This window comes from Drosophila biarmipes, chromosome X (genome assembly GCF_025231255.1).
Source record: "Drosophila biarmipes strain raj3 chromosome X, RU_DBia_V1.1, whole genome shotgun sequence".
NCBI classification, from domain to species: Eukaryota; Metazoa; Arthropoda; class Insecta; order Diptera; family Drosophilidae; genus Drosophila; species Drosophila biarmipes.
The window spans coordinates 65,291-90,000 of NC_066611.1; the positions used below are offsets into that span (position 1 = coordinate 65,291).

Genomic DNA, 24,710 nt, shown 5'->3' on the forward strand with positions numbered 1-24,710 from the left:
ATCGAATTATTAAAATAATAATATTAAATTATTATTGTATATCCTTACCGTTAATAAAATATTTGTTTATATTATAATAAATACATTATAATAATACAAATAAAATATGAATTGCCAAAATGTATATGAGATCTAATATAGATCAAATAAAATTTCGAACAAGCAAATCGAAATAATGCAAATATTAAAATTATATATTGTATTTAATACATATGAGAGAAATAATAAGCAGCCAAAGCAAACAAATAAAAATTCGAACAAGCAAATCGAATTATTAAAATAATAATATTAAATTATTATTGTATATCCTTACCGTTAATAAAATATTTGTTTATATTATAATAAATACATTATAGTAATACAAATAAAATATGAATTGCCAAAATGTATATGATCTAATATAGATCAAATGAAATTTCGAACAAGCAAATCGAAATAATGCAAATATTAAAATTATATATTGTATTTAATACATATGAGAGAAATAATAAGCAGCCAAAACAAACAAATAAAAATTCGAACAAGCAAATCGAATTATTAAAATAATAATATTAAATTATTATTGTATATAAACACAATTAAAATACTGTGTGTATATGGACCATAATATACACGCGTTGCGATATGTATTGTTCATCTCAGTTATGCGCATACATTGGATAATGCAACAACCTAAAATGTACAATGTTGTACCTGGTTTTATACAGGTTAATGTTTTATATAAATTTCAATTTATATCGCTAAAAAAGTATTAATATATATATATATATATTTATTTACAATAAATGCAATTTAAAAAGAAATACTTTGATATATATTGGTTATATAAAACTAAGACATTTCGCAGCATTCGTTTTAGGTATAAAAATAAATTTATTGAAGGAATTGATATATGCCAGTAAAATGGTGTATTTTTAATTTCTTTCAATAAAAACATATTTGACAAAATTAAGAAACCAATTTATAAAACTCTAAGCGGTGGATCACTCGGCTCATGGGTCGATGAAGAACGCAGCAAACTGTGCGTCATCGTGTGAACTGCAGGACACATGAACATCGACATTTTGAACGCATATCGCAGTCCATGCTGTTATGTACTTTAATTAATTTTATAGTGCTGCTTGGACTACATATGGTTGAGGGTTGTAAGACTATGCTAATTAAGTTGCTTATACAAATTTTATAATGAAATTTTATAAGCATATGGTATATTATTGGATAATAATAATTTAATTATTTTATTCATAATATTAAAAAATATATGAAAAACATTATCTCACATTAGTAAATAATTTGAATGTGAAAAACGAAGAGAAATATTTTCTTTTTCAATCAAATGATACTGAGAAATGTCTAGCATAAAAATTTATCTAGAATTGTCTCTTATTAATGATTAGAAAATAGAAAACCGTTGACAATATTATTGTTCTTCGTTGATTCGTTAAATCAAACAAATGCCATTTATATACAGATATTATTAATATAACGAATTTAATAAAATGTTTTATCATTATATATAAAGAATTAATTGCATATAAAAGTTATACACAACCTCAACTCATATGGGACTACCCCCTGAATTTAAGCATATTAATTAGGGGAGGAAAAGAAACTAACAAGGATTTTCTTAGTAGCGGCGAGCGAAAAGAAATCAGTTCAGCACTAAGTCACTTTGTCTATATGGCAAATGTGAGATGCAGTGTATGGAGCGTCAATATTCTAGTATGAGAAATTAACGATTTAAGTCCTTCTTAAATGAGGCCATTTACCCATAGAGGGTGCCAGGCCCGTATAACGTTAATGATTACTAGATGATGTTTCCAAAGAGTCGTGTTGCTTGATAGTGCAGCACTAAGTGGGTGGTAAACTCCATCTAAAACTAAATATAACCATGAGACCGATAGTAAACAAGTACCGTGAGGGAAAGTTGAAAAGAACTCTGAATAGAGAGTTAAACAGTACGTGAAACTGCTTAGAGGTTAAGCCCGATGAACCTGAATATCCGTTATGGAAAATTCATCATTAGAATTGTAATATTTAAACAATATTATGATAATAGTGTGCATTTTTTCCATATAAGGACATTGTAATCTATTAGCATACCAAATTTATCATAAAATATAACTTATAGTTTATTCAAATTAATTTGCTTGCATTTTAACACAGAATAAATGTTATTAATTTGATAAAGTGCTGATAGATTTATATGAATACAGTGCGTTAATTTTTCGGAATTATATAATGGCATAATTATCATTGATTTTTGTGTTTATTATATGCACTTGTAGGATTAACAATGCGAAAGATTCAGGATACCTTCGGGACCCGTCTTGAAACACGGACCAAGGAGTCTAACATATGTGCAAGTTATTGGGATATAAACCTAATAGCGTAATTAACTTGACTAATAATGGGATTAGTTTTTTAACTATTTATAGCTAATTAACACAATCCCGGGGCGTTCTATATAGTTATGTATAATGATATTTATATTATTTATGCCTCTAACTGGAACGTACCTTGAGCATATATGCTGTGACCCGAAAGATGGTGAACTATACTTGATCAGGTTGAAGTCAGGGGAAACCCTGATGGAAGACCGAAACAGTTCTGACGTGCAAATCGATTGTCAGAATTGAGTATAGGGGCGAAAGACCAATCGAACCATCTAGTAGCTGGTTCCTTCCGAAGTTTCCCTCAGGATAGCTGGTGCATTTTAATATTATATAAAATAATCTTATCTGGTAAAGCGAATGATTAGAGGCCTTAGGGTCGAAACGATCTTAACCTATTCTCAAACTTTAAATGGGTAAGAACCTTAACTTTCTTGATATGAAGTTCAAGGTTATGATATAATGTGCCCAGTGGGCCACTTTTGGTAAGCAGAACTGGCGCTGTGGGATGAACCAAACGTAATGTTACGGTGCCCAAATTAACAACTCATGCAGATACCATGAAAGGCGTTGGTTGCTTAAAACAGCAGGACGGTGATCATGGAAGTCGAAATCCGCTAAGGAGTGTGTAACAACTCACCTGCCGAAGCAACTAGCCCTTAAAATGGATGGCGCTTAAGTTGTATACCTATACATTACCGCTAAAGTAGATGATTTATATTACTTGTAATATAAATTTTGAAACTTTAGTGAGTAGGAAGGTACAATGGTATGCGTAGAAGTGTTTGGCGTAAGCCTGCATGGAGCTGCCATTGGTACAGATCTTGGTGGTAGTAGCAAATAATCGAATGAGACCTTGGAGGACTGAAGTGGAGAAGGGTTTCGTGTGAACAGTGGTTGATCACGAGTTAGTCGGTCCTAAGTTCAAGGCGAAAGCCGAAAATTTTCAAGTAAAATACAAATGCCAAACAAATATATATATTATATAAAATCTAGCTAAATTAATATACTTGAATAATTTTGAACGAAAGGGAATACGGTTCCAATTCCGTAACCTGTTGAGTATCCGTTTGTTATTAAATATGGGCCTCGTGCTCATCCTGGCAACAGGAACGACCATAAAGAAGCCGTCGAGAGATATCGGAAGAGTTTTCTTTTCTGTTTTATAGCCGTACTACCATGGAAGTCTTTCGCAGAGAGATATGGTAGATGGGCTAGAAGAGCATGACATATACTGTTGTGTCGATATTTTCTCCTCGGACCTTGAAAATTTATGGTGGGGACACGCAAACTTCTCAACAGGCCGTACCAATATCCGCAGCTGGTCTCCAAGGTGAAGAGTCTCTAGTCGATAGAATAATGTAGGTAAGGGAAGTCGGCAAATTAGATCCGTAACTTCGGGATAAGGATTGGCTCTGAAGATTGAGATAGTCGGGCTTGATTGGGAAACAATAACATGGTTTATGTGCTCGTTCTGGGTAAATAGAGTTTCTAGCATTTATGTTAGTTACTTGTTCCCCGGATAGTTTAGTTACGTAGCCAATTGTGGAACTTTCTTGCTAAAATTTTTAAGAATACTAATTGGGTTAAACCAATTAGTTCTTATTAATTATAACGATTATCAATTAACAATCAATTCAGAACTGGCACGGACTTGGGGAATCCGACTGTCTAATTAAAACAAAGCATTGTGATGGCCCTAGCGGGTGTTGACACAATGTGATTTCTGCCCAGTGCTCTGAATGTCAAAGTGAAGAAATTCAAGTAAGCGCGGGTCAACGGCGGGAGTAACTATGACTCTCTTAAGGTAGCCAAATGCCTCGTCATCTAATTAGTGACGCGCATGAATGGATTAACGAGATTCCTACTGTCCCTATCTACTATCTAGCGAAACCACAGCCAAGGGAACGGGCTTGGAATAATTAGCGGGGAAAGAAGACCCTTTTGAGCTTGACTCTAATCTGGCAGTGTAAGGAGACATAAGAGGTGTAGAATAAGTGGGAGATATTAGACCTCGGTTTGGTATCGCCAATGAAATACCACTACTCTTATTGTTTCCTTACTTACTTGATTAAATGGAACGTGTATCATTTCCTAGCCATTATACGGATATATTTATTATATCTTATGGTATTGGGTTTTGATGCAAGCTTCTTGATCAAAGTATCACGAGTTTGTTATATAATCGCAAACAAATTCTTTAATAAAACGGTGCATTTATGTATTTTTGATTTGAAAATTTGGTATAACTCCAATTACTCAGGTATGATCCAATTCAAGGACATTGCCAGGTAGGGAGTTTGACTGGGGCGGTACATCTCTCAAATAATAACGGAGGTGTCCCAAGGCCAGCTCAGTGCGGACAGAAACCACACATAGAGCAAAAGGGCAAATGCTGACTTGATCTCGGTGTTCAGTACACACAGGGACAGCAAAAGCTCGGCCTATCGATCCTTTTGGTTTAAAGAGTTTTTAACAAGAGGTGTCAGAAAAGTTACCATAGGGATAACTGGCTTGTGGCGGCCAAGCGTTCATAGCGACGTCGCTTTTTGATCCTTCGATGTCGGCTCTTCCTATCATTGTGAAGCAAAATTCACCAAGCGTTGGATTGTTCACCCATGCAAGGGAACGTGAGCTGGGTTTAGACCGTCGTGAGACAGGTTAGTTTTACCCTACTAATGACAAAACGTTGTTGCGACAGCATTCCTGCGTAGTACGAGAGGAACCGCAGGTACGGACCAATGGCACAATACTTGTTCGAGCGAACAGTGGTATGACGCTACGTCCGTTGGATTATGCCTGAACGCCTCTAAGGTCGTATCCGTGCTGGACTGCAATGATAAATAAGGGGCAATTTGCATTGTATGGCTTCTAAACCATTTAAAGTTTATAATTTACTTTTTAAACGACAATGGATGTGATGCCAATGTAATTTGTAACATAGTAAATTGGGAGGATCTTTGATCACCTGATGCCGCGCTAGTTACATATAAAAGCATTATTTAATACAATGACAAAGCCTAGAATCAATTGTAAACGACTTTTGTAACAGGCAAGGTGTTGTAAGTGGTTGAGCAGCTGCCATACTGCGATCCACTGAAGCTTATCCTTTGCTTGATGATTCGATAATAAAATTGCATAATTTATTTGTTGTGTTGAACTTCTTATATAAAGTTCAACCAACAATCTATTTGTATGCATTGATTGTTTGCTTGGCTTTGTGGCGAATTTTTAATCCTTTATATATTACATTCCTAAGGTCTAGATTTTCAAGTAAGAGACCAATTTGATTAACATATCAATATAAGTACAACTCGACCATCTAATAATAACAATATGAATCGTCATCTTATTAGTGACGCGAAGATTGGCAAACATATAATATAAAAATATTCCTAAGGTCTAGATTTTCAAGTAAGAGACCAATTTGATTAACATATCAATATAAGTACAACTCGACCATCTAATAATAACAATATGAATCGTCATCTTATTAGTGACGCGAAGATTGGCAAACATATAATATAAAAATATTCCTAAGGTCTAGATTTTCAAGTAAGAGACCAATTTGATTAACATATCAATATAAGTACAACTCGACCATCTAATAATAATATGAATCGTCATCTTATTAGTGACGCGAAGATTGGCAAACATATAATATAAAAATATTCCTAAGGTCTAGATTTTCAAGTAAGAGACCAATTTGATTAACATATCAATATAAGTACAACTCGACCATCTAATAATAACAATATGAATCGTCATCTTATTAGTGACGCGAAGATTGGCAAACATATAATATACAAATATTCCTAAGGTCTAGATTTTCAAGTAAGAGACCAATTTGATTAACATATCAATATAAGTACAACTCGACCATCTAATAATAACAATATGAATCGTCATCTTATTAGTGACGCGAAGATTGGCAAACATATAATATAAAAATATTCCTAAGGTCTAGATTTTCAAGTAAGAGACCAATTTGATTAACATATCAATATAAGTACAACTCGACCATCTAATAATAACAATATGAATCGTCATCTTATTAGTGACGCGAAGATTGGCAAACATATAATATAAAAATATTCCTAAGGTCTAGATTTTCAAGTAAGAGACCAATTTGATTAACATATCAATATAAGTACAACTCGACCATCTAATAATAACAATATGAATCGTCATCTTATTAGTGACGCGAAGATTGGCAAACATATAATATAAAAATATTCCTAAGGTCTAGATTTTCAAGTAAGAGACCAATTTGATTAACATATCAATATAAGTACAACTCGACCATCTAATAATAACAATATGAATCGTCATCTTATTACTGACGCGAAGATTGGCAAACATATAATATACAAATATTCCTAAGGTCTAGATTTTCAAGTAAGAGACCAATTTGATTAACATATCAATATAAGTACAACTCGACCATCTAATAATAACAATATGAATCGTCATCTTATTAGTGACGCGAAGATTGGCAAACATATAATATAAAAATATTCCTAAGGTCTAGATTTTCAAGTAAGAGACCAATTTGATTAACATATCAATATAAGTACAACTCGACCATCTAATAATAATATGAATCGTCATCTTATTAGTGACGCGAAGATTGGCAAACATATAATATAAAAATATTCCTAAGGTCTAGATTTTCAAGTAAGAGACCAATTTGATTAACATATCAATATAAGTACAACTCGACCATCTAATAATAACAATATGAATCGTCATCTTATTACTGACGCGAAGATTGGCAAACATATAATATACAAATATTCCTAAGGTCTAGATTTTCAAGTAAGAGACCAATTTGATTAACATATCAATATAAGTACAACTCGACCATCTAATAATAACAATATGAATCGTCATCTTATTAGTGACGCGAAGATTGGCAAACATATAATATAAAAATATTCCTAAGGTCTAGATTTTCAAGTAAGAGACCAATTTGATTAACATATCAATATAAGTACAACTCGACCATCTAATAATAACAATATGAATCGTCATCTTTTTAGTGACGCGAAGATTGGCAAACATATAATATAAAAATATTCCTAAGGTCTAGAATCTTAAGCAATAGACCAATTCAACTAAGAGTTGACATATAAAAATATGTTCCTTTTAATGTTAGCAAAATTTTATCGTCACATACTGTTAGTGACGCGAACGTTTTTTTCTCCATGTTTATATGAATGTTTATTCAAAGGTAGAAAGGCAGGATCGTTATTTTATAAGTGAAGCGATAAAAAAATATTATGCAATAGGACATCTATTTATAAATATTTTTAAGTCTTAGAAATTCAAGTAAAGAGATTCAAGAAATTCATTCAACTTAGAGCGCACATATAATTAAAACTATTCCTGAGGTTTAGAAACCAAATTAAATAAAGAGGACATATAAACGTATGTGGTATTTTGATGGTAGTAAAAATGTATCGCGATATTATTAGTGACGCGACCAATTTTTATACTCTTTGCTCCATGTGCAAATATATCTAGTGTTTAGATAGTCAATTAAAAATGACAATTTTAACTAAAAGACTTAAAAAAGTGTTTGTCAAACTTATAATTTTGTCAATACTATATAAAACGCCAATCATATCCTTATAAAAGTAAATACGGTATATGGTTATAAATACAAAACCATATATAAATAAAAAAATGAAATCGTATGTATATGGCTTATAGGTATAATACCTATAAGGCATAATAATGTATAATATTAGCAAATATACATATAAAAGTGCATAAATTGTATAGATATGGCATAAAGAAGGCATTTATGAGAATAGCTAGTAGAATTTGCCCATACACTACTAGCGAAATGAGATATTTATACCTAGTGAGGGCGGCACTAGTACTATAAATTGTGGCAAAATAAATCTTATGCAAATGCATAGGATTTTGTCAATACCGTACAAAAAACTAAGTAAAACGTATGGATATTGAAAAATAAATGGATTATATTCATAAAATACGAATATTTCTTGCATTCTCTTGTTATACGAGAGAATATCATACGGAGCGGGCAGCCCCTAGTATAGTAAGCAGTCGAATGGGAGACAGCGTGTCCAAAAACACCTATAGGGAGGTGGTCGTTGGCGGACCTCTCCTCGTATTGGTCAAACTTATGATTTTGTCAATACTATATAAAACGCCAATCATATCCATATAAAAGTGAATACAGTATATGGATATGAATAAAAAACCATACATAAATAAAAAAAAAATATGTATAAAAAATTATACATATATTTATATTAAGCAATCGTATGGATGTGGCTTATAGGTATAATACCTATAAGGCATAATAATGTATAATATAGCAAATATACATATAAAAGTGCATGAATTGTATAGATATGGCATATAAGTGACATATTTATGAGAATAGCTAGTAGAATTTCCCCATACACTACTAGCGAAATGAGATATTTATACCTAGTGAGGGCGGCACTAGTACTATAAATTGTGGCAAAATAAATCTTATGCAAATGCATAGGATTTTGTCAATACCGTACAAAAAACTAAGTAAAACGTATGGATATTGAAAAATAAATGGATTATATTCATAAAATACGAATATTTCTTGCATTCTCTTGTTATATGAGAGAATATCATACGGAGCGGGTAGCCCCTAGTATAGTAAGCAGTCGAATGGGAGACAGCGTGTCCAAAAACACCTATAGGGAGGTGGTCGTTGGCGGACCTCTCCTCGTATTGGTCAAACTTATGATTTTGTCAATACTATATAAAACGCCAATCATATCCATATAAAAGTGAATACAGTATATGGATATGAATAAAAAACCATACATAAATAAAAAAAAAATATGTATAAAAAATTATACATATATTTATATTAAGCAATCGTATGGATGTGGCTTATAGGTATAATACCTATAAGGCATAATAATGTATAATATAGCAAATATACATATAAAAGTGCATGAATTGTATAGATATGGCATATAAGTGACATATTTATGAGAATAGCTAGTAGAATTTCCCCATACACTACTAGCGAAATGAGATATTTATACCTAGTGAGGGCGGCACTAGTACTATAAATTGTGGCAAAATAAATCTTATGCAAATGCATAGGATTTTGTCAATACCGTACAAAAAACTAAGTAAAACGTATGGATATTGAAAAATAAATGGATTATATTCATAAAATACGAATATTTCTTGCATTCTCTTGTTATATGAGAGAATATCATACGGAGCGGGTAGCCCCTAGTATAGTAAGCAGTCGAATGGGAGACAGCGTGTCCAAAAACACCTATAGGGAGGTGGTCGTTGGCGGACCTCTCCTCGTATTGGTCAAACTTATGATTTTGTCAATACTATATAAAACGCCAATCATATCCATATAAAAGTGAATACAGTATATGGATATGAATAAAAAACCATACATAAATAAAAAAAAATATGTATAAAAAATTATACATATATTTATATTAAGCAATCGTATGGATGTGGCTTATAGGTATAATACCTATAAGGCATAATAATGTATAATATAGCAAATATACATATAAAAGTGCATGAATTGTATAGATATGGCATATAAGTGACATATTTATGAGAATAGCTAGTAGAATTTGCCCATACACTACTAGCGAAATGAGATATTTATACCTAGTGAGGGCGGCACTAGTACTATAAATTGTGGCAAAATAAATCTTATGCAAATGCATAGGATTTTGTCAATACCGTACAAAAAACTAAGTAAAACGTATGGATATTGAAAAATAAATGGATTATATTCATAAAATACGAATATTTCTTGCATTCTCTTGTTATATGAGAGAATATCATAAGGAGCGGGTAGCCCCTAGTATAGTAAGCAGTCGAATGGGAGACAGCGTGTCCAAAAACACCTATAGGGAGGTGGTCGTTGGCGGACCTCTCCTCGTATTGGTCAAACTTATGATTTTGTCAATACTATATAAAACGCCAATCATATCCATATAAAATTGAATACAGTATATGGATATGAATAAAAAACCATACATAAATAAAAAAAAAATATGTATAAAAAATTATACATATATTTATATTAAGCAATCGTATGGATGTGGCTTATAGGTATAATACCTATAAGGCATAATAATGTATAATATAGCAAATATACATATAAAAGTGCATGAATTGTATAGATATGGCATATAAGTGACATATTTATGAGAATAGCTAGTAGAATTTCCCCATACACTACTAGCGAAATGAGATATTTATACCTAGTGAGGGCGGCACTAGTACTATAAATTGTGGCAAAATAAATCTTATGCAAATGCATAGGATTTTGTCAATACCGTACAAAAAACTAAGTAAAACGTATGGATATTGAAAAATAAATGGATTATATTCATAAAATACGAATATTTCTTGCATTCTCTTGTTATATGAGAGAATATCATAAGGAGCGGGTAGCCCCTAGTATAGTAAGCAGTCGAATGGGAGACAGCGTGTCCAAAAACACCTATAGGGAGGTGGTCGTTGGCGGACCTCTCCTCGTATTGGTCAAACTTATGATTTTGTCAATACTATATAAAACGCCAATCATATCCATATAAAATTGAATACAGTATATGGATATGAATAAAAAACCATACATAAATAAAAAAAAAATATGTATAAAAAATTATACATATATTTATATTAAGCAATCGTATGGATGTGGCTTATAGGTATAATACCTATAAGGCATAATAATGTATAATATAGCAAATATACATATAAAAGTGCATGAATTGTATAGATATGGCATATAAGTGACATATTTATGAGAATAGCTAGTAGAATTTCCCCATACACTACTAGCGAAATGAGATATTTATACCTAGTGAGGGCGGCACTAGTACTATAAATTGTGGCAAAATAAATCTTATGCAAATGCATAGGATTTTGTCAATACCGTACAAAAAACTAAGTAAAACGTATGGATATTGAAAAATAAATGGATTATATTCATAAAATACGAATATTTCTTGCATTCTCTTGTTATATGAGAGAATATCATACGGAGCGGGTAGCCCCTAGTATAGTAAGCAGTCGAATGGGAGACAGCGTGTCCAAAAACACCTATAGGGAGGTGGTCGTTGGCGGACCTCTCCTCGTATTGGTCAAACTTATGATTTTGTCAATACTATATAAAACGCCAATCATATCCATATAAAAGTGAATACAGTATATGGATATGAATAAAAAACCATACATAAATAAAAAAAAATATGTATAAAAAATTATACATATATTTATATTAAGCAATCGTATGGATGTGGCTTATAGGTATAATACCTATAAGGCATAATAATGTATAATATAGCAAATATACATATAAAAGTGCATGAATTGTATAGATATGGCATATAAGTGACATATTTATGAGAATAGCTAGTAGAATTTGCCCATACACTACTAGCGAAATGAGATATTTATACCTAGTGAGGGCGGCACTAGTACTATAAATTGTGGCAAAATAAATCTTATGCAAATGCATAGGATTTTGTCAATACCATACATAAACCGTATGGATATTGAGAAGTTAATAGATTACATCTATAATATGAGAAGTATTTTAGTATTCTTATTAAATAAGAGAATACTATAAGGGTGAGTGGCAAAGAGAATTGAATATACCCGAATGGGAGACAGCGTGTCCAAAAACTACTATAGGTGGTGTGGCAAATATGAGGAAGGCAATATATCCATATAATGAAAATAAAAGTGCGTTTTCTTATTATATAAGAGAACACTATATGGGTGAGTGGCAAAGTAAATTGAATATACCCGAATGGGAGACAGCGTGTCCAAAAACTACTATAGGTGGTGTGGCAAATATGAGGAAGGCAATATATCCATATAATGAAAATAAAAGTGCGTTTTCTTATTATATAAGAGAACACTATATGGGTGAGTGGCAAAGTAAATTGAATATACCCGAATGGGAGACAGCGTGTCCAAAAACTACTATAGGTGGTGTGGCAAATATGAGGAAGGCAATATATCCATATAATGAATATAAAAGTGCGTTGTCTTATTATATAAGAGAACACTATATGGGTGAGTGGCAAAGTAAATTGAATATACCCGAATGGGAGACAGCGTGTCCAAAAACTACTATAGGATGGTCAATGGGCCGGCCGTCTGCTATTGACATATGTCAGTAGAGAAGATATTATCCGTCAAATTTGTTTCTTTATTCATTTATTTGAATACGAGACTTGGCTCCGCGGTTAATATTTTAAGCCCAAAGATAATAACGTTGAAACAAAGGCCAAGTTTCTATTGTACATAGAATAACAAATTGTTTCCGAATTTTATCGTTAATTTTAGGAGGTAGGCTAACATGATTTATATTATATGTGTATTATTAAATAATAATAGTACATAAAAGTCTACCAAAGAAATATAAAAATGTAATTATGAATACATTTTCAATATTAATATCAACTTATATTGTTGATAATAAAAAATAGCTATTAAGAGAGTTATTTAAGAAATTATATAATATATAATAAAGAGTATATATATAAATAATATATAAGTATATATTATTTAAGAAATAAATATAGTAGTAATAATTATATATATACACTCGGTTCTATTTTATATATTACCAGAGACTTATATGGATATATATAGATAAATTTTAAATTTATCGTCAAAATACAAATGATTAACTCAATATCTTATATTGGTTAAACAAAAATTGTACATGTGTGGATACAATATATTATGTATGTCGAACAAAAATGATATTTTAGAATGAAATGTGCATATATAAAGAAAATATATGAAAAATAAATATAGTGTTTATAAAGAATATGATTCTTTTTGACATCAATAAAAACTTGTTATTATTAGTGGCGAAACAAGTATAAATTGGAAAACAAACGTATACGAATGCTATATAAAAATGGCCGTATTCGATAGAAATAAAATCTATAACAACATATATATTGCTAATTTCTATTCAAAAAATATGAATGAAATATGAATAAAAACATTATTCTGGTTGATCCTGCCAGTAGTTATATGCTTGTCTCAAAGATTAAGCCATGCATGTCTAAGTACACACGAATTAAAAGTGAAACCGCAAAAGGCTCATTATATCAGTTATGGTTCCTTAGATCGTTAACAGTTACTTGGATAACTGTGGTAATTCTAGAGCTAATACATGCAATTAAAACATGAACCTTATGGAACATGTGCTTTTATTAGGCTAAAACCAAGCGATCGCAAGATCGTTATATTGGTTGAACTCTAGATAACATGCAGATCGTATGGTCTTGTACCGACGACAGATCTTTCAAATGTCTGCCCTATCAACTTTTGATGGTAGTATCTAGGACTACCATGGTTGCAACGGGTAACGGGGAATCAGGGTTCGATTCCGGAGAGGGAGCCTGAGAAACGGCTACCACATCTAAGGAAGGCAGCAGGCGCGTAAATTACCCACTCCCAGCTCGGGGAGGTAGTGACGAAAAATAACAATACAGGACTCATATCCGAGGCCCTGTAATTGGAATGAGTACACTTTAAATCCTTTAACAAGGACCAATTGGAGGGCAAGTCTGGTGCCAGCAGCCGCGGTAATTCCAGCTCCAATAGCGTATATTAAAGTTGTTGCGGTTAAAACGTTCGTAGTTGAACTTGTGCTTCATACGGGTAGTACAACTTACAATTGTGGTTAGTACTATACCTTTATGTATGTAAGCGTATTACCGGTGGAGTTCTTACATGTGCTTAGATACTTGTATTTTTTCATATGTTCCTCCTATTTAAAAACCTGCATTAGTGCTCTTAAACGAGTGTTATTGTGGGCCGGTACAATTACTTTGAACAAATTAGAGTGCTTAAAGCAGGCTTCAAATGCCTGAATATTCTGTGCATGGGATAATGAAATAAGACCTCTGTTCTGCTTTCATTGGTTTTCAGATCAAGAGGTAATGATTAATAGAAGCAGTTTGGGGGCATTAGTATTACGACGCGAGAGGTGAAATTCTTGGACCGTCGTAAGACTAACTTAAGCGAAAGCATTTGCCAAAGATGTTTTCATTAATCAAGAACGAAAGTTAGAGGTTCGAAGGCGATCAGATACCGCCCTAGTTCTAACCATAAACGATGCCAGCTAGCAATTGGGTGTAGCTACTTTTATGGCTCTCTCAGTCGCTTCCCGGGAAACCAAAGCTTTTGGGCTCCGGGGGAAGTATGGTTGCAAAGCTGAAACTTAAAGGAATTGACGGAAGGGCACCACCAGGAGTGGAGCCTGCGGCTTAATTTGACTCAACACGGGAAAACTTACCAGGTCCGAACATAAGTGTGTAAGACAGATTGATAGCTCTTTCTCGAATCTATGGGTGGTGGTGCATGGCCGTTCTTAGTTCGTGGAGTGATTTGTCTGGTTAATTCCGATAACGAACGAGACTCAAATATATTAAATAGATATCTTCAGGATTATGGTGTTGAAGCTTATATAGCCTTCATTCATGGTGGCAGTAAAATGTTTATTGTGTTTGAATGTGTTTATATAAGTGGAGCCGTACCTGTTGGTTTGTCCCATTATAAGGACACTAGCTTCTTAAATGGACAAATTGCGTCTAGCAATAATGAGATTGAGCAATAACAGGTCTGTGATGCCCTTAGATGTCCTGGGCTGCACGCGCGCTACAATGAAAGTATCAACGTGTATTTCCTAGACCGAGAGGTCCGGGTAAACCGCTGAACCACTTTCATGCTTGGGATTGTGAACTGAAACTGTTCACATGAACTTGGAATTCCCAGTAAGTGTGAGTCATTAACTCGCATTGATTACGTCCCTGCCCTTTGTACACACCGCCCGTCGCTACTACCGATTGAATTATTTAGTGAGGTCTCCGGACGTGATCACTGTGACGCCTTGCGTGTTACGGTTGTTTCGCAAAAGTTGACCGAACTTGATTATTTAGAGGAAGTAAAAGTCGTAACAAGGTTTCCGTAGGTGAACCTGCGGAAGGATCATTAATGTTTTAATATCCTTACCGTTAATAAAATATTTGTTTATATTATAATAAATACATTATAGTATTACAAATAAAATATGAATTGCCAAAATGTATATGAGATCTATTATAGATCAAATGAAATTTCGAACAAGCAAATCGAAATAATGCAAATATTAAAATTATATATTGTATTTAATACATATGAGAGAAATTAATAAGCAGCCAAAGCAAACAAATAAAAATTCGAACAAGCAAATCGAATTATTAAAATAATAATATTAAATTATTATTGTATATCCTTACCGTTAATAAAATATTTGTTTATATTATAATAAATACATTATAATAATACAAATAAAATATGAATTGCCAAAATGTATATGAGATCTAATATAGATCAAATAAAATTTCGAACAAGCAAATCGAAATAATGCAAATATTAAAATTATATATTGTATTTAATACATATGAGAGAAATAATAAGCAGCCAAAGCAAACAAATAAAAATTCGAACAAGCAAATCGAATTATTAAAATAATAATATTAAATTATTATTGTATATCCTTACCGTTAATAAAATATTTGTTTATATTATAATAAATACATTATAGTAATACAAATAAAATATGAATTGCCAAAATGTATATGATCTAATATAGATCAAATGAAATTTCGAACAAGCAAATCGAAATAATGCAAATATTAAAATTATATATTGTATTTAATACATATGAGAGAAATAATAAGCAGCCAAAACAAACAAATAAAAATTCGAACAAGCAAATCGAATTATTAAAATAATAATATTAAATTATTATTGTATATAAACACAATTAAAATACTGTGTGTATATGGATCATAATATACACGCGTTGCGATATGTATTGTTCATCTCAGTTATGCGCATACATTGGATAATGCAACAACCTAAAATGTACAATGTTGTACCTGGTTTTATACAGGTTAATGTTTTATATAAATTTCAATTTATATCGCTAAAAAAGTATTAATATATATATATATATATTTATTTACAATAAATGCAATTTAAAAAGAAATACTTTGATATATATTGGTTATATAAAACTAAGACATTTCGCAGCATTCGTTTTAGGTATAAAAATAAATTTATTGAAGGAATTGATATATGCCAGTAAAATGGTGTATTTTTAATTTCTTTCAATAAAAACATATTTGACAAAATTAAGAAACCAATTTATAAAACTCTAAGCGGTGGATCACTCGGCTCATGGGTCGATGAAGAACGCAGCAAACTGTGCGTCATCGTGTGAACTGCAGGACACATGAACATCGACATTTTGAACGCATATCGCAGTCCATGCTGTTATGTACTTTAATTAATTTTATAGTGCTGCTTGGACTACATATGGTTGAGGGTTGTAAGACTATGCTAATTAAGTTGCTTATAATGAATTTTATAAGCATATGGTATATTATTGGATAATAATAATTTAATTATTTTATTCATAATATTAAAAAATATATGAAAAACATTATCTCACATTAGTAAATAATTTGAATGTGAAAAACGAAGAGAAATATTTTCTTTTTCAATCAAATGATACTGAGAAATGTCTAGCATAAAAATTTATCTAGAATTGTCTCTTATTAATGATTAGAAAATAGAAAACCGTTGACAATATTATTGTTCTTCGTTGATTCGTTAAATCAAACAAATGCCATTTATATACAGATATTATTAATATAACGAATTTAATAAAATGTTTTATCATTATATATAAAGAATTAATTGCATATAAAAGTTATACACAACCTCAACTCATATGGGACTACCCCCTGAATTTAAGCATATTAATTAGGGGAGGAAAAGAAACTAACAAGGATTTTCTTAGTAGCGGCGAGCGAAAAGAAATCAGTTCAGCACTAAGTCACTTTGTCTATATGGCAAATGTGAGATGCAGTGTATGGAGCGTCAATATTCTAGTATGAGAAATTAACGATTTAAGTCCTTCTTAAATGAGGCCATTTACCCATAGAGGGTGCCAGGCCCGTATAACGTTAATGATTACTAGATGATGTTTCCAAAGAGTCGTGTTGCTTGATAGTGCAGCACTAAGTGGGTGGTAAACTCCATCTAAAACTAAATATAACCATGAGACCGATAGTAAACAAACGTGAAACTGCTTAGAGGTTAAGCCCGATGAACCTGAATATCCGTTATGGAAAATTCATCATTAGAATTGTAATATTTAAACAATATTATGATAATAGTGTGCATTTTTTCCATATAAGGACATTGTAATCTATTAGCATACCAAATTTATCATAAAATATAACTTATAGTTTATTCAAATTAATTTGCTTGCATTTTAACACAGAATAAATGTTATTAATTTGATAAAGTGCTGATAGATTTATATGAATACAGTGCGTTAATTTTTCGGAATTATATAATGGCATAATTATCATTGATTTTTGTGTTTATTATATGCACTTGTAGGATTAACAATGCGAAAGATTCAGGATACCTTCGGGACCCGTCTTGAAACACGGACCAAGGAGTCTAACATATGTGCAAGTTATTGGGATATAAACCTAATAGCGTAATTAACTTGACTAATAATGGGATTAGTTTTTTAACTATTTATAGCTAATTAACACAATCCCGGGGCGTTCTATATAGTTATGTATAATGATATTTATATTATTTATGCCTCTAACTGGAACGTACCTTGAGCATATATGCTGTGACCCGAAAGATGGTGAACTATACTTGATCAGGTTGAAGTCAGGGGAAACCCTGATGGAAGACCGAAACAGTTCTGACGTGCAAATCGATTGTCAGAATTGAGTATAGGGGCGAAAGACCAATCGAACCATCTAGTAGCTGGTTCCTTCCGAAGTTTCCCTCAGGATAGCTGGTGCATTTTAATATTATATAAAATAATCTTATCTGGTAAAGCGAATGATTAGAGGCCTTAGGGTCGAAACGATCTTAACCTATTCTCAAACTTTAAATGGGTAAGAACCTTAACTTTCTTGATATGAAGTTCAAGGTTATGATATAATGTGCCCAGTGGGCCACTTTTGGTAAGCAGAACTGGCGCTGTGGGATGAACCAAACGTAATGTTACGGTGCCCAAATTAACAACTCATGCAGATACCATGAAAGGCGTTGGTTGCTTAAAACAGCAGGACGGTGATCATGGAAGTCGAAATCCGCTAAGGAGTGTGTAACAACTCACCTGCCGAAGCAACTAGCCCTTAAAATGGATGGCGCTTAAGTTGTATACCTATACATTACCGCTAAAGTAGATGATTTATATTACTTGTAATATAAATTTTGAAACTTTAGTGAGTAGGAAGGTACAATGGTATGCGTAGAAGTGTTTGGCGTAAGCCTGCATGGAGCTGCCATTGGTACAGATCTTGGTGGTAGTAGCAAATAATCGAATGAGACCTTGGAGGACTGAAGTGGAGAAGGGTTTCGTGTGAACAGTGGTTGATCACGAGTTAGTCGGTCCTAAGTTCAAGGCGAAAGCCGAAAATTTTCAAGTGAAATACAAATGCCAAACAAATATATATATTATATAAAATCTAGCTAAATTAATATACTTGAATAATTTTGAACGAAAGGGAATACGGTTCCAATTCCGTAACCTGTTGAGTATCCGTTTGTTATTAAATATGGGCCTCGTGCTCATCCTGGCAACAGGAACGACCATAAAGAAGCCGTCGAGAGATATCGGAAGAGTTTTCTTTTCTGTTTTATAGCCGTACTACCATGGAAGTCTTTCGCAGAGAGATATGGTAGATGGGCTAGAAGAGCATGACATATACTGTTGTGTCGATATTTTCTCCTCGGACCTTGAAAATTTATGGTGGGGACACGCAAACTTCTCAACAGGCCGTACCAATATCCGCAGCTGGTCTCCAAGGTGAAGAGTCTCTAGTCGATAGAATAATGTAGGTAAGGGAAGTCGGCAAATTAGATCCGTAACTTCGGGATAAGGATTGGCTCTGAAGATTGAGATAGTCGGGCTTGATTGGGAAACAATAACATGGTTTATGTGCTCGTTCTGGGTAAATAGAGTTTCTAGCATTTATGTTAGTTACTTGTTCCCCGGATAGTTTAGTTACGTAGCCAATTGTGGAACTTTCTTGCTAAAATTTTTAAGAATACTAATTGGGTTAAACCAATTAGTTCTTATTAATTATAACGATTATCAATTAACAATCAATTCAGAACTGGCACGGACTTGGGGAATCCGACTGTCTAATTAAAACAAAGCATTGTGATGGCCCTAGCGGGTGTTGACACAATGTGATTTCTGCCCAGTGCTCTGAATGTCAAAGTGAAGAAATTCAAGTAAGCGCGGGTCAACGGCGGGAGTAACTATGACTCTCTTAAGGTAGCCAAATGCCTCGTCATCTAATTAGTGACGCGCATGAATGGATTAACGAGATTCCTACTGTCCCTATCTACTGAGTCGGTGTTAGATTGCTCGTGCGAACAGACGTGTTTTCCGTACGCTCCGCGAGTGTAGCCAATATTGACTGATAGAGACCAGATACGAAGCTAGAAACAGCACGAAAATTCGTGTTTTGTGCCTGCGAACCCAGTGCGCGTGTTTTCCCTGTGTAAAAGTGGTGAAATCGGGTGAAATTGGGTTTTTTCCCATTGGAAATTTTCCATTGCGCCACGTGTGTCACGAGAGAGGCGCTCTCTTGAGAGAGGCGTTAGGCTTATTTAGGCACATTTTGCCTAAAACAGCTGTGCGGTTTGTGTCATCGCTAAACTTTTATCAGCTGATCAGCTGATAGAGCTTTCCGACCAGCTGATAATAAAGGGGTAAGTCCTTGGTGGAAAAGCTTTTGGGTTGGAACTGCCGATAACCGGCGGATGGCGCCACCCAAAATGGATGTTGGAGATTCTGGCAGTGAGAGTGCTAGTAGTAGGGGAAGCAGTGGGGGCAGAGGACGACCCAGAGGTAAGCGCAATAAAGCGCCGCTGAGGGACGCCTCTAGGTGCAAGTTGATGGCACTGGATGCAACTGCCGCTGACACTGCGACAGCCCCTGCCGCTGCCGCTGCCGCTGCCGCTGCCCCTGCTGCTGCCGCTGCCGCTGCCCCTGTCGCTGCCCTTGCCGCAGCCCCTGCCGCTCCCGCAGCCCCCGCCGCTGCTGCATCCTATGCTGAACACGAGAAGACCTTCGTTGCACCAGCCAGTCCTCTAAAATCCTTCTCGGATAGGGAGTGGAGAGGTAATGGTGCCGTCGCTGCCGAGATGGGGGACATCCGATCGGAGATCGGTAGGATGTTCATGGTCTCCTATGCCAACCCGGCCACAAATGTGAAGGTGCAGTCCGTAGCCAACCGCTACGAGGAGGTTGTTGCAGCCCTCCTTATACGGATTGGAGTGCTTGAGGACCGCCTTAAGAAGCAGACACCGGTTGCCTCGGCCGTCTCATACGCAGCCGCCGCTGCTAGAGGCGCGCACCTTATCGCCTCACCTGCTGCCCCTGTCGCCCCCTATGCCCCTGTAGCCGCACCGCGGAAAATCCGAGAGACCTGGTCGGCAGTCGTTGCATGTGATGATCCGGCCTTATCAGGGAGGCAAATTGCGGACAAGGTCCGCAAAGAGGTAGCGCCTGCTTTGGGCGTCAGAGTGCATGAGGTGCGAGAGTTGAAGCGGGGCGGCGCGATTATTCGCACGCCATCGCAGGCGGAGATGTCGAAAATCGTTGCCTCCGCAAAATTCGCTGAGGTGGGCCTTAAGGTGTCCAAAAACACTGCCGCAAAACCCAGGGTGACGGTACAGGATGTGGACACCACTGTGACGCCGGATGAGTTCATGATGGAGTTAAAAGAGAAAAACTTCGAGGAGATGTCGCTGAAGGAGTTCCAGAAGGCGGTAGTCCTGGCGACCAAGCCCTGGTCAGCAGCTAACAGCGCCACTATAAACGTGACGCTGGAAGTAGATGATCAGGCGTTGGCCGTTCTCGAAAGCGGGAGGGTGTATATCAAGTGGTTCTCTTACCGCTGCCGCTCTCAAGTGCGCACCTATGCGTGCCACCGATGCCTTGGTTTTGACCACAAAGTCAGCGAGTGTCGGTACGCTAGAGAAAACCAGGTCTGCCGCCAGTGCGGACAGAACGACCACGTCGCGGCGAAGTGCAAAAATGCGGTGGACTGCCGTAACTGCCGCCATAAAGGGCTACCCTCGGGGCACTATATGCTCTCGGGTGGATGCCCGATATATAGCGCTGTGCTAGCCAGGGTGCAAGCTAGACATTAACATGTTCAGCTTCATCCAAGCGAATTGTGGTCGAGGCCGTTGCGCTGTCATCGAGCTTGCAAAGCGGATGAGAGATGCTGGCCACCTGTTCGCACTCATTCAGGAGCCCTATGTGGACGCAGGCAAGCGTCTCACTGGACTCCCTGGAGGCATGAGAATCTTCGCTGACAAAAGGAAGAAAGCTGCCATCATCGTGGACGACCCGTCTGCCATCTGCATGCCCATCGAGACATTGACGACGGATTATGGAGTGTGCGTGAGTGTCACAGGAAAATACGGCACCATTTTTCTGTCCTCCGTATACTGCCAGTACTCAGCTGCCCTGCAGCCCTACACTGACTACCTGGATACGGTTCTGCTGCTAGCCAGCAGGACACCGACAATCCTCGGACTTGATGCGAATGCGGTTTCCCCGATGTGGTTCAGCAAAACTCCAGCTAACTCTGGAGACCGTCTGAATCGCGAACGGGGACAGCACATGGACGAGTGGATCATCGCAAGCGGTGTCTGTGTGCTTAATACGGCCAGCCAGGTGTTCACGTTCGATAATCACCGCTCCAGAAGTGATATCGACGTGACCTTCACCAACGAAGCAGCGCGTGTGTGGGCAACATACGAATGGAGAGTTGACTTCTGGGAGCTGAGTGACCACAACATCATCACTGTTGAGGTTACTCCAGATCCAAGCAGTACTGTTGAGAGCCTAGCTCCGGTACCGCAATGGAGGCTCTCCAATGCAAGTTGGCGAAGATTCAGAGTAGAACTAAGGGATGTAGCTGAATGTCTCGAGGAACTGGAGGAATCGCCGTTGGATGATCATGTGTCAGCCCTTCGCTCCATCGTACACGAAGTGTGCGACAGGGTAATAGGGCGCAGGATACCTGCAGCAAGGGGAAACGTAATATGGTGGAATCCTGAACTGAGTACCAAGCGCCAAGAGGTCAGGAGACTGAGGCGCAGGCTGCAGGCAGCTCGTCGGAGTGGCACCGGCGATGTTGAGCGACTTGCCGCTGGATTAAGGCTTGCCTCAGGCCAGTATAAGAAGCTTATCCTGATGACAAAGGAACAAAACTGGCGGGACTTCGTGGGACGGCACAAGGATGATCCATGGGGGCACGCCTACCGAATATGCCGAGGCCGGAAAAAGACAACCGATCTTGGATGTCTTAGGTCGAACGGCGCGCTACTTACGACATGGCACGACTGCGCAGATATACTCCTCCGCAACTTCTTCCCTGTTGCGGAATCCACAGTGCGTGAGGGTATAACTCCTGCTGCTCCACCGACCCTCGAAGCCTTCGAGGTGGCAACCAGCGTCGCGAAGCTGAGAAGCCGGCGATCGCCGGGAATGGACGGCATCACGGGTGGGATCGTCAAGGAGGTATGGCGTGCTATCCCTCAGCACCTGACGAAGTTGTACTCTCGATGCCTCTCGGAAGGATATTTTCCTGCCGAGTGGAAACACCCGAGAGTGATACCGCTGGTAAAGGGGCCAGATAAGGACAGGAGCGATCCTGCCTCTTATCGTGGCATATGCCTTTTGCCAGTGTTCGGAAAGGTGCTGGAAGGGATCATGGTGAATCGACTGAAGGATGTGCTACCGGATGGCTGCAGATGGCAATTTGGATTTCGGCCTGGACGCTGCGTTGAGGATGCGTGGATGCACGCTAAAAACACCGTTTCCACCAGCCGCGAGAGGAGGGTGCTGGGAATCTTTGTTGATTTCAAGGGTGCCTTCGACAATGTTGAGTGGAACGCGGTGCTGGATCGGCTTATCGACGTCGGCTGTCGAGAGATAGACTTGTGGAAAAGTTATTTCTCCGGTCGAAGTGCCAGTATCATCAGCAGTTACGAAGCGGCCACAGTGTCGGTTACACGGGGCTGCCCGCAAGGGTCCGTCAGTGGTCCATTTATTTGGAACCTACTGATGGATGTGCTGCTTCAGCGCCTGGAGCCACATTGTGCTCTGAGCGCGTTTGCAGATGACTTGCTACTTTTCGTCGATGGGAATTCCCGTGCCGATCTGGAGCGAAAGGGTGAGCAGTTGATGGACATCGTGGGAGCCTGGGGAGCTGAGGTTGGAGTGAGTGTGTCAACCAGCAAGACGGCAATCATGTTGCTGAAAGGGAATCTTTCAGACACTAGGAGACCGACGGTACGGTTTGCTGGAGCAAGCCTGCCATACGTCACCAAATGCCGGTACCTTGGCATCTTAGTCGGCGAGCGGATGAGCTTTCTCCCGCATATCTCTGCTCTCAGAGATCGGCTGGCTGGAGTTGCCGGAGGGCTAGCACGGGTGCTCCGAGTCGATTGGGGGCTCAGCTCCCGTGCTAAGAGGACGATATACAGCGGACTCATGGTCCCCTGTGCACTCTTCGGTGCCTCGGTCTGGTACAAGGCGGCGAGCAAGGGCAAGTCCTTAAGACTCCTCACCTCGTGCCAGAGGACCATCCTATTAGGATGCCTACCGGTATGCCGCACAGTGTCCACGGTGGCACTGCAGGTGCTTGCTGGTGCTCCTCCAATGGATTTAGATGCTCACAGGATGGCAGTGAAGTTTAAGCTCAGAAAGCACGTTCCCCTGGACGAGAGCGACTGGCTCTATGGACAGGACTTGTCTGTGTTGGACTGGAAATCCAAGATGGCTCTGCTAGACGAATGTCTGCTAAATGAGTGGCAACTCAGATGGGACCAAGCGGCTCACGGTTTTGTGACTCGCCAGTTTTTCCCAGAGGCAGCGTTCGTCTACAAGAGGAAGGACTTTGTCTTCACCTTAAGAGCCGGATTCTTGCTGACAGGACACGGGTCGTTCAACGCTTTCCTCCATGGTAGAACCCTCAGCACCACAACCGCATGCTCATGTGGAGAGGAGAGTGAGGACTGGCTTCACGTACTATGTGAGTGCCGCCTCTATAGCGATTTGCGTGACTTGGATGCCCTTGGCATTGTTCGAGTCCAAGAACGATGGAACGTCGCAGGAGTAGTCGAGACCCCAGAACGGATGCGTCTCCTAGG

General features: G+C 37.0%; 4 non-coding genes and 1 pseudogene across 4 annotated transcripts; all 5 read left to right on the forward strand.

Moving 5' to 3' along the window:
* Nucleotides 1–967: 967 nt before the first annotated feature.
* On the forward strand, nucleotides 968–1,146 carry LOC122817946 (5.8S ribosomal RNA). The gene has a single exon (XR_006367486.1). It is a non-coding gene; the product is annotated as a 5.8S ribosomal RNA (ribosomal RNA).
* A 402-nt stretch (nucleotides 1,147–1,548) lies between these two features.
* LOC122817941 (large subunit ribosomal RNA) lies at nucleotides 1,549–5,519 on the forward strand. Its single transcript, XR_006367482.1, has one exon. It is a non-coding gene; the product is annotated as a large subunit ribosomal RNA (ribosomal RNA).
* A 7,920-nt stretch (nucleotides 5,520–13,439) lies between these two features.
* On the forward strand, nucleotides 13,440–15,434 carry LOC127010510 (small subunit ribosomal RNA). The gene has a single exon (XR_007763266.1). It is a non-coding gene; the product is annotated as a small subunit ribosomal RNA (ribosomal RNA).
* A 1,203-nt stretch (nucleotides 15,435–16,637) lies between these two features.
* On the forward strand, nucleotides 16,638–16,816 carry LOC127010602 (5.8S ribosomal RNA). The gene has a single exon (XR_007763334.1). It is a non-coding gene; the product is annotated as a 5.8S ribosomal RNA (ribosomal RNA).
* Nucleotides 16,817–17,206: 390 nt separating this feature from the next.
* The window catches only part of LOC127010577 (large subunit ribosomal RNA), a 9,395-nt pseudogene continuing 1,891 nt past the window's right edge, over nucleotides 17,207–24,710 (forward strand).